General features: G+C 48.9%; 1 protein-coding gene across 5 annotated transcripts in view; it reads right to left on the bottom strand.

Annotated features, from left to right (window-relative positions):
- PCMTD1 (protein-L-isoaspartate (D-aspartate) O-methyltransferase domain containing 1) overlaps positions 1 to 6,149 on the bottom strand; it is a 46,064-nt gene extending 39,915 nt beyond the window's left edge. The window contains exons 1-3 of one of the 5 annotated variants that reach the window (XM_086472738.1): positions 6,108 to 6,146; positions 4,334 to 5,419; positions 3,978 to 4,119 (exon numbers count right to left, since the gene is read on the bottom strand). The gene's annotated coding sequence lies outside the window, so the exon portion shown is untranslated. Of the gene's footprint in view, positions 1 to 3,977; positions 5,420 to 6,107 lie in introns of those variants that run through there. The other 4 variants (XM_086472737.1, XM_086472739.1, XM_086472745.1 and 1 more) reach the window with 4 other exon arrangements.
- Positions 6,150 to 8,630: the final 2,481 nt, after the last annotated feature.

The raw sequence follows: 8,630 nt of genomic DNA on the forward strand, positions 1-8,630 counted from the left end.
TGCAAAAACATTTGTACACATCAACTGAGAAAAAAAAAAAACACCTTCCCAATGACAGTTAGATGCCTCCTGGTTGAACATTATCCAGTACCACAAAGTTGTTGCTATTAATCTTGAAAATAGTTTTCAACATTGCTTCCTTTGCCACTAGAAATATGCACCTATCATTTAAGACTTTAACAAGCCAATTGTTAAAAGAAGGAAGAAATAATCATGATTACTGACAGCTTTAATAAGCATTCTCCATCCAGAAATCACGCAAACAAAAGTTTTTGTAATAATAACAGCAAGCCTTTGAGACTTGCAACGTGACTCAGGTACTTAAACACAGACCTCTAGTTCTATTTTAAGTGCTCATGCTAACTATAGGCTACTTGGCCTATGATACGGCAACAATGAGCGTTTTAGCACAACAGAAAACTCTCCTGCCCACGTCCTGTCCTTGCTTCCCCGCAAATAAGCAAGAAGAGCTGCTGCTGTTGTGTGATTTAAGACTCCTCGACAGAACACAAACTGCATAAAGCTGAGGGATGTGTCCTTTGAAGGGAACACAACAGTTGGGACTGGAAAAGCAACCAGATAAGAGTTAGGGCATCATCAGCCAAAAGACTTATAAGAAAAGAGATCAAAAGAACGAACCTGGAGACACTCTGACTTGTAACCAGAACTGGCTGTGCAGTCTGTCATCACCAGCTTCTCAACACTCTCAGGACACGGATCCTGTTCACAGTCACTGTGCTGCCGCACAGCTGGTGGGTTGTGCATGTATTCGGTGTGCCTGCGTGTATGTAAACGCACACCAACCCCAGCACGGCACCAGAGCCAGCAAACAAGTCCAGGACTGTCCCTTCTCTAACTGCTCAGCTACCCCTACCTAGATTTATCCTGCCTGCCGTCTTTTTTTGTAACTTCAGAGGAACACGGGCCTTCAGTAAACCCTCTCTCGTATCTAACAGCTCCATGCTGACAACTCAGATGCCCTATAACACCTTCATATAAACGTCCTTCACACAGGATTCCAAACACCCCACATAGCTATCAAACCACTTGCTCTAAGCCCGTTAGTTTTTAAATTAGGTTTTAAACCTAATTTCAAGTTTTTGGCGGCAAGTTTTGGATTGTTTCCTCAAACAACTTTTTAAACATTAAAACATTCTTTTTACATTCTACAAACACTGCAAATCCAGATTCAGCATTTGTTTTGCAATTCTACACTGAACAAATATGACTTTGAGAAAATCTGGAATGAAATGCAATACTTGAGAGAAATTCTAAGCCTCAACATTTTACATCACCTTAACAACACTCGCAGTATCTTAAATCTCCAACTCTGTGCAACTCACAGAACACAATGTTCTGCGCTTGTAACAAACCAGACCTTTCCATCCCTTCTTCGCTAAGCAGTATAAAAAACAAAGGCAGAACTCCAAAATTAGCCTTTGTTAGATGCTTCTTCTAAGTAGTGGGCTCCAAGTCTTTTTCTGCCACAAGACAGCCCTCTAACCAGAGCAGCAGTTTATTCCTGCTCCATGGTCACCTCCCCGCTCTAGAACTCCCCCACATGAGAACACACCAGAATCTGTAGCCTGAGAGTTACCATGGTGACTCCTGATGTCACCTCTAAACTATTTTAGGGCTGTGAAGTTTGGGGTTTTGACCTTTTTTAAACTGCTCTATGATGGCTTCTAAACCAGTGTTTTCTCGTCACAGTGAAGGACAATTTATATTTTTGTGCTTCAATTTACAGGGCTCATAAAATTTGCTGAGAAGTTACATACCAATTGCAGTCAACGTACAAGTGATGGACACCACAGCTGCTCTCCAGATACAACTTCCATTACTTCTTGCTTTCAGAAATAATTTTCTTAGTACTAACTGCCACTTTTGAAGACATCTTTACTTTCAGTTTACTTTACTTCTTACTTTCAAGGCTTCCAATAAGCTTCTGATGAGAAGTATATTTAACAAGAACACATACATACATTCACCAGGATTTCAAGCTCCTTGGGATTACTTAACATCACTGTCAGCTTTGCAGTAGCAATACTAACTCTGAAACGTGAAGCTGGCATGATGTACAGGGACAAAAAGGACAGAGAACTCACACTGCTGTTCTGAACGGCAGCCAGCTAAACTTTCAGCCCTGCAAAAAAATGACACTCCTAAGCTGCTACAAATTCGATCCTTTCTTCAAGGCCCAGAAGTCCAGCTCAATTTTCTTTAACCTAGCAGCAGCAACTGCTTTAAGAGCTTCAATCAACCAGCCCTGAAGGCTCTCATTAACATTCAGGCAACACAAATAAGTCCCAAAGGAACTGGAGCACACTAGTTACTTCCGGATGTTTTAATGTAATTATACCCATAATATTCAATATAAACTACTTCACTTTACTCCCTTGAACTTCATAAAAGGAAGAAGTGGAACAGTGTGATCACACTTCTGCAAAGCAAATACATTTAAATAACTCTCCATCCAAAAGAAATCCGCACTCATTGGTTGGAAAAGATGAAGCACACGGATCAACTTCTGACCCTACCACAAGATTCCTAGAGTGCCTTTAGGCCAGTAGCATACCTGACTATTCATCTGCCAAACAAGACGGCACATATATTCTTCCCATTTTTGCTTTGAGGAACTTACGTTCTAAGTAGGTAAAATAAATGAGATAATATTCAATGATGTTTGCATTCGAGAGTGCCAAGTGCTGTAGACTTCAAGGCACTTTTCTTACACAGAGAGCTAATTAATGATCAGCTACAGAGCATCACTTTCAGTTCAGCAGGGTAAAACAGCAGATCTCTGACATTCCTGCTGAAAATGGGAACAAAGCAGGAAATGAAAAGAACAGGTACGTGTACAGACACTTCTCATCCAGAAACAATGACTGTATTCTCAGGTGTTTCTCTCCAGGCACGGAAGACTGGGATGCGCACTCCCATACTGCCTAACTACTTCAGAATTGCTTTGAATGTATTTGTTTTGGGGGAACTCTGAAAACTCCTGGCATAAACCTTTCTGGGACATGGCATGGAAAAATTACCTTGCCTATATTGAGTTTTGGGAGCATTTCTGGGTAAAAAACAAAACAAAACAAAAACCTGTATTACTAACCATGCCTTGCAGTAGCAACTTCAGATCCAACCTTTGTCTTACTGTTTCTCCCAAGTTTGCCTAAGAAAAGTCACTGGCAACATGCTCTTTAGATACTTCCACCTGCAGTGGTATCATGCCTAAGCCTACCTTGAGCTTCAGAATAAACACTTACCATCCCCAAGCAACCACACTTCAGGCTTACAGAAACACAGCCAAGCGACTGCTCTGATATGGTCCAGCACAGGCACAGAAAACTGCCTGGCAGTCCGGTCCTATTCTTGGTCTCCTATTAGGCAGAAGCCTCTTCAAAAGGAGCTGCTGCAGCTTGGGGCAGTCACTGACAGGCAAACAGAAGACTGAGCAATAAAAATCACCAATCTGCCAAGATCAGGACTACAGAAAAATGGCAAGGCTTCATAAGTTTATAAATAGAGTTCCACAAAATTGAAAGTGGCTGGTCAAATATCTAAAGCAAGTCACGACACAAAGTCTGAGACCAGATGAAGAAAACCAATCGGAAAGCCAATTAGGGAAGGCAGAAAGATTTTTAGAAGAATTCTGGAGTGAAGATTGGAGACTGTGCAAGGAAGGACCCTAATCCTGCACAGACAGGATAACATTTGGCCATCCAGGGCTGTCCGGTATTACACACTTGTTTCTGTTCCTGTGATTTCATTACATTCTCCTCATTGCAGACCTCCCAACAACATCCAATTGTTTTTCCTTGCATTTCTGAGGGACACTGACTGTTGTCAAGAACATCTGGCTAAGTGTCCCTCTCCAAAGCCCTCATTGTGGCTCTCTGACCTCATTCACGTACTTCTTACACTCCTATCATTATATTGTATTTATTCACCCAAAGTCAGTTAAAATACCAATAGACCTTTTACATGTTTGTCCACCTTCACATCCAAAATATTCTTCAAGTTTCCCAACAAATCAGGCAGGAGTTCTGCAGAGGACAGCTCCATTTATCCAAGCCTGATTCTTCCCAGAGATGGCCTGCCCAGAGTAAGGTAAGGGTCCTGGGGGGAGAATGTATCACACATATTATGATTCATTTGCAAGAATAAAGGATTGTGGTTACAAAGGCATTCTGACAATACGCTCTCGCCATTTACTAACTTTACACATTAGATTTTTTTGCATCTTAAGAGCATTCTCTGTAATACAGAGGGCACACAGTCAAACAGGGATTGGGTAACTTCATTAACTCACTGAGGTGCTGACTAGCCTTACCTGTGTCTCTCTTTTGCATGTCTCTCAAAGTTCACTGCTCGTTACCAGGAAAAAACCTCACTTCCTCGCTAAAGTCTGTAGTTCAACTGCGCTTGATTTCACTTGACAGGAGTAAAAAATACCCACTAGGAGAACAGTAGCTACACAGGCACTGGTTAAGTACTGCAAGGACACAAGCATTCTCCACACATTGCAGCAGTTCAGTACTTCCACCTCTTCTCTCATGCAGACCCTCAAGATGCTTTCCTTCACCTTCCACTAAGAAAAACAAACACCACCTGCCCTTCCACCATAGGTGGATTTATTTTTTTTCTCCCCTTTCGCTGTCAAAGACGACAGAGCTGTACAAAGCAGGCCCAGGCTGCTGACTGCATATCGAATAAATGCCAAGATTCCTTCCCCCTCCACCCTCCCTCCCCCTTCCCTCCAACTTCACTGCGAGCCGCTGACAACTGCGATGGACTTGGCAGCGCTAGGTGGGACTCGATGATCTTAAAGGTCTTTTCCAACCTGAACGATTCGGTGACGGAGGAGAGACACGACCTGCACATGCACAGAAGAAAAGAGACTTCGGGCCATAGAGGAATCCCATTAACCGAAGACCACAGCTCAGCTCCAAGCAGACGTGACCCCAGGATGCCTCCCCCGAGCCGATAACAACAAAGAAAACAGCGAAGGGGAGGAGGTGGCTGCCCCGGAGCGAGTTCCTGCTCCTCCCCTTACGCTGCTTCCAGCCAAAACAGAGGCCACAATGTAAACAGAGACAAAATGTGCGTTTATGGCAAAGCGGGGGCAGATGGGGCCGTCCCTTTCCCGCCCGCAGCGCTCACCCACTCCCACCGCCGCCCACCCACCGGGGCTGGCGGGGCGAAAAGCGAAGTTACCGTGTGCGTTTTACGCGCTTTATTGATGTAAACAAAGTCTTTTGCCCTCCGCACCACCTCCTCTGCCCTTCCTTTGCTCGTAGCGTTGTGGTTTTTTTCCTTGAAACCAAACAAAACCTTGTTTCGCGCACTCCCTTTTGCCTCTTCCAAAATGTCTCGACCTGGAAGGCGCAGCCCCCAAACAACCTTGAGGCTGTAAGGCCTCGGGAGAGGAGGAAAAAAAAAAAAAAAAATATACGTATGTTCTCACTGCATTTCCTCAAAGGCGAAAAAACGCAGCCCTCACGGGAGGAGGCAGGGCGCAGAGCCGCAGCGGGGGACGGGCTCTGCCCTCACCTTGCCTCTATCACCCCCCCCCGCCTCCCCGGATCTCAAAACTGGGACCTTCTCCCTTGTCCCCGTCCCCTCACACCTGCCCCGGGCCCGGCTACACCAGCCACCCCTCCTCCCAACCCTTTTTGGGCCAGAGATTATTTATTACGCAGGCGGCGAAAGGACGCGGGGGGTGGAAGCGAGCGGGGGAGGGGGGTCGGGCAAAGGAGGAGGAGGAGGAGGAGGAACGGGGCCGCCGAGGCCGTACGCACTCTCTGCCCGTCCCGTCCCTCCCCACGCCGCAGCAAAGCCCTCGCCCCGTCCCGGCTGCGCGAAAACAACCTTCCCTTCCCCCCTCCCCCGCGAAGGGCCGCGCCTGCGTGCGGGGCCACCGGACAATTGGAACGGGAGCACCCGGGGAAGCTCGGGGAGGGCAGGGGACCGGCGGGCCGCTCTCCCCCCTCCGCAACTCACCGTCCCGCCTGCCCGAGGGCGGCCTCCACGCCACGCAGCGCAGTTCGCACACACACACACCCCCCACGGCTCCGCTCCTTCCTCCCCCCTTCCGGCACACTCACCCGTTCTGCAGCGGGCCCCGGGCCCGGAGCGGCAGCGGCTGGAGGGGGGGGGGGGGGGTGGGTGTCCGGGAACGCCGGAGGGCGAGCACTCCGTTCGGGAGCGCAGCGGGGGCGATCGCTGAGGGAGCGGGGAGCCGCCGTGCCCCCGGTGTGGCGCGGCGTTGCGTTACCCTCCCCCGGGCCGCACGTCGGAGGGGCCGCCGGGCGCCGCCGCCGCCGCCGCCGCCGCCGCTCGGGTCGGTGTGAGGGAGGGGGAGGAGGGGCCCCAACAGCTGAGAGGATGTAAACAGAAGGTCACGTGACCCCCGCCGGGCGGCCAAACCCCCTCCGCGCCGCTGGGGCGGCTTGGCGGCGGTGGGGAAAGGCTTCAGAGCGCTGATTGGCCGCGCTTCGCCACGCCGAGAGCCAATGGGAAGCCGGGCGTTCGCGGCGCTCGTCACCAGTCGCTTGGGGACGTGGGGAGCGTCGCCCTGGCGGTAGCGGCGGGACGCGGGGTCCTCCCTCGCCCGCCCGCCGTGGTGGGAGCCCCGCGCCCGGCCCGCGTCCCTCTCCCGCCCGTGTCGAGCGGCCCCTTGTCCCCCGCTTTGAGCCGCGGAGGAAGGACGGCAGGACCGGGGTCTGGCCGCGGAGGGACGGGCCGGGGCCGGCCGCGGCCGCGGGCGGGGGGAGGAGCAGCCGCAGCAGCAGCTCCGCGGGAGGGGGGGAGGAGGAGGCGCGGCTGCTCGGGCCCAGCGTTTGGAATGCGCAAGGTGCCCCGAGCCCATCCGAAATTGTTTTAATTTCACCGGGCCTCCTAGTTTTAAGGTGTTTTCGCTTCTCTCCGACGAGCAGAGGGAAGAGGGAGGCGGGCGCCTCAGCGGATCCCCCCTTCTGTAGGGCCTCTCAAAAAGGCGGGTCAGAAAGTGGCGCTGCCCCCCGACACCCCCCCCCCCCCCCCCCCCCTTTCCTCCGAGAGAAGGGGCTTCAGGCTTTGATGTTTGAAAGATGAGATGGTTTGAAAAACTACAGGGAGGATGAGAGAGCCCAGGGAAGCTCAGAGGGATTTGGGAGAGGGGGAAGTGCTGTGGAAGGGAACAGAGAGTGAGGGGAGATTGAGCCGGCCTGGGGCCCCGTGCAGGCTAGGGAAGCCTGAGGTGATCAAAAGCGTTGGGTCATTCTGAGCCCTGGTCTCCGGTGAGGTTTTTAAGGCATCCCCTCATGTTTGGTTTCAAAGGGGGCTGGGAAAATGGCGTGAGATTTGGGGAGTCGGAGAGTGGGGAAAGGAGGCTGCTTCTGGTGTTTTGAAGAATTAAAAAGTAAGCAGGTGTCAGGACTTGTAGCAGGTTGGCTAATCGGTTTTCCATTGAGGAAAGGAATGAGAAGCATCAGCGATCAGTATCAGAAAATGGATTATATTTACACTTGTGGAACAGTAAGTTCGTACTCACCAAATGATCAGGCAAAAGGTGTAGTGTTCATGGATTTCAGGCTACTGGATATGAACACCTGGAGATCTAGAGTGGATGTTACAATAAAAACGGCAATTTAGGTAACTTGGTGACATTTACAATGATAATTTAATCTGGACTGCTTTAAGCATTGAGAGTTTTGCGAAATACAGCTGAGAGGCATAAAGTTTTGAGCTTTAGCCAAAGTTTGAGTACTGGTGGAACAGGATTTCTCAGTAAAAGCCCTGAGAAGTGAAGCACACAAAAATGTAGCTGGTAAGAGGCCAGGAGTATTACTCTGTTGGAGGGTGGAATTAGTTAATACCTGCAGCACACAATGGTTGTAGATGGCAACAACTGAGGTGGAGATAATTGGCAACATAAGGGGGAGAGTTTCTGCTAGGCCGTGACAGAGAAATAATTCTTTTGTTGGTTGGACTGAGGGCTTCAAATAGTCCTACAAATTGCCATACTGTTACTGCTGTGACTGATGCCCCCTTGCATCAGAGAAATGGAGGGGAGGAGGAACAAATAAATTCCATTTTACATTGAAATATGCCTTACCCTTGGATAATAAATAACTTTTGCTGGCTTTGAGTATTGAATATTTTTCCTGTTAGGAATTTTTAGATAGATGTTGTAAGTGGGTGTTGTTCCCTGCCTGTCACATGTATGACAGTTTCCTGCTTTTTGTTGCCCCTCTTTCCATTGCATCCTAAATCTTCTCATGCATGACCAGCACAAACTCATTACCTGTCAGACAAGGTGCACTGTATCAGTATTCAACAGAACTTATGGCCATATTTTGCTTATTTAATTTTAAGAGAATTTTTCAGATAGCTTTTTTCCCTTGTAAATTACCACATTGTACTTGAACTGTTACTGTTTTTCTCCATTTACAGTGGACACGGACATCCAGTTAGGAGGGTCATCCTGCCATTGCTGAAAAGAAGCTTCAGCATTCATCTCCTACAGAAAATTCTACCCAAGCATGTACGATTCTCCAAATCTGCTCTAAGTCCCATCATCAACCAGGAGTAAGGTACATATTTTCCTTTGCTTTGGTGTTCTGCAACACAGTCTAATTTTAATAAAG

The sequence above is a fragment of the Leptosomus discolor genome, chromosome 13 (genome assembly GCF_034619465.1).
Source record: "Leptosomus discolor isolate bLepDis1 chromosome 13, bLepDis1.hap2, whole genome shotgun sequence".
Lineage (NCBI taxonomy): Eukaryota > Metazoa > Chordata > Aves > Leptosomiformes > Leptosomidae > Leptosomus > Leptosomus discolor.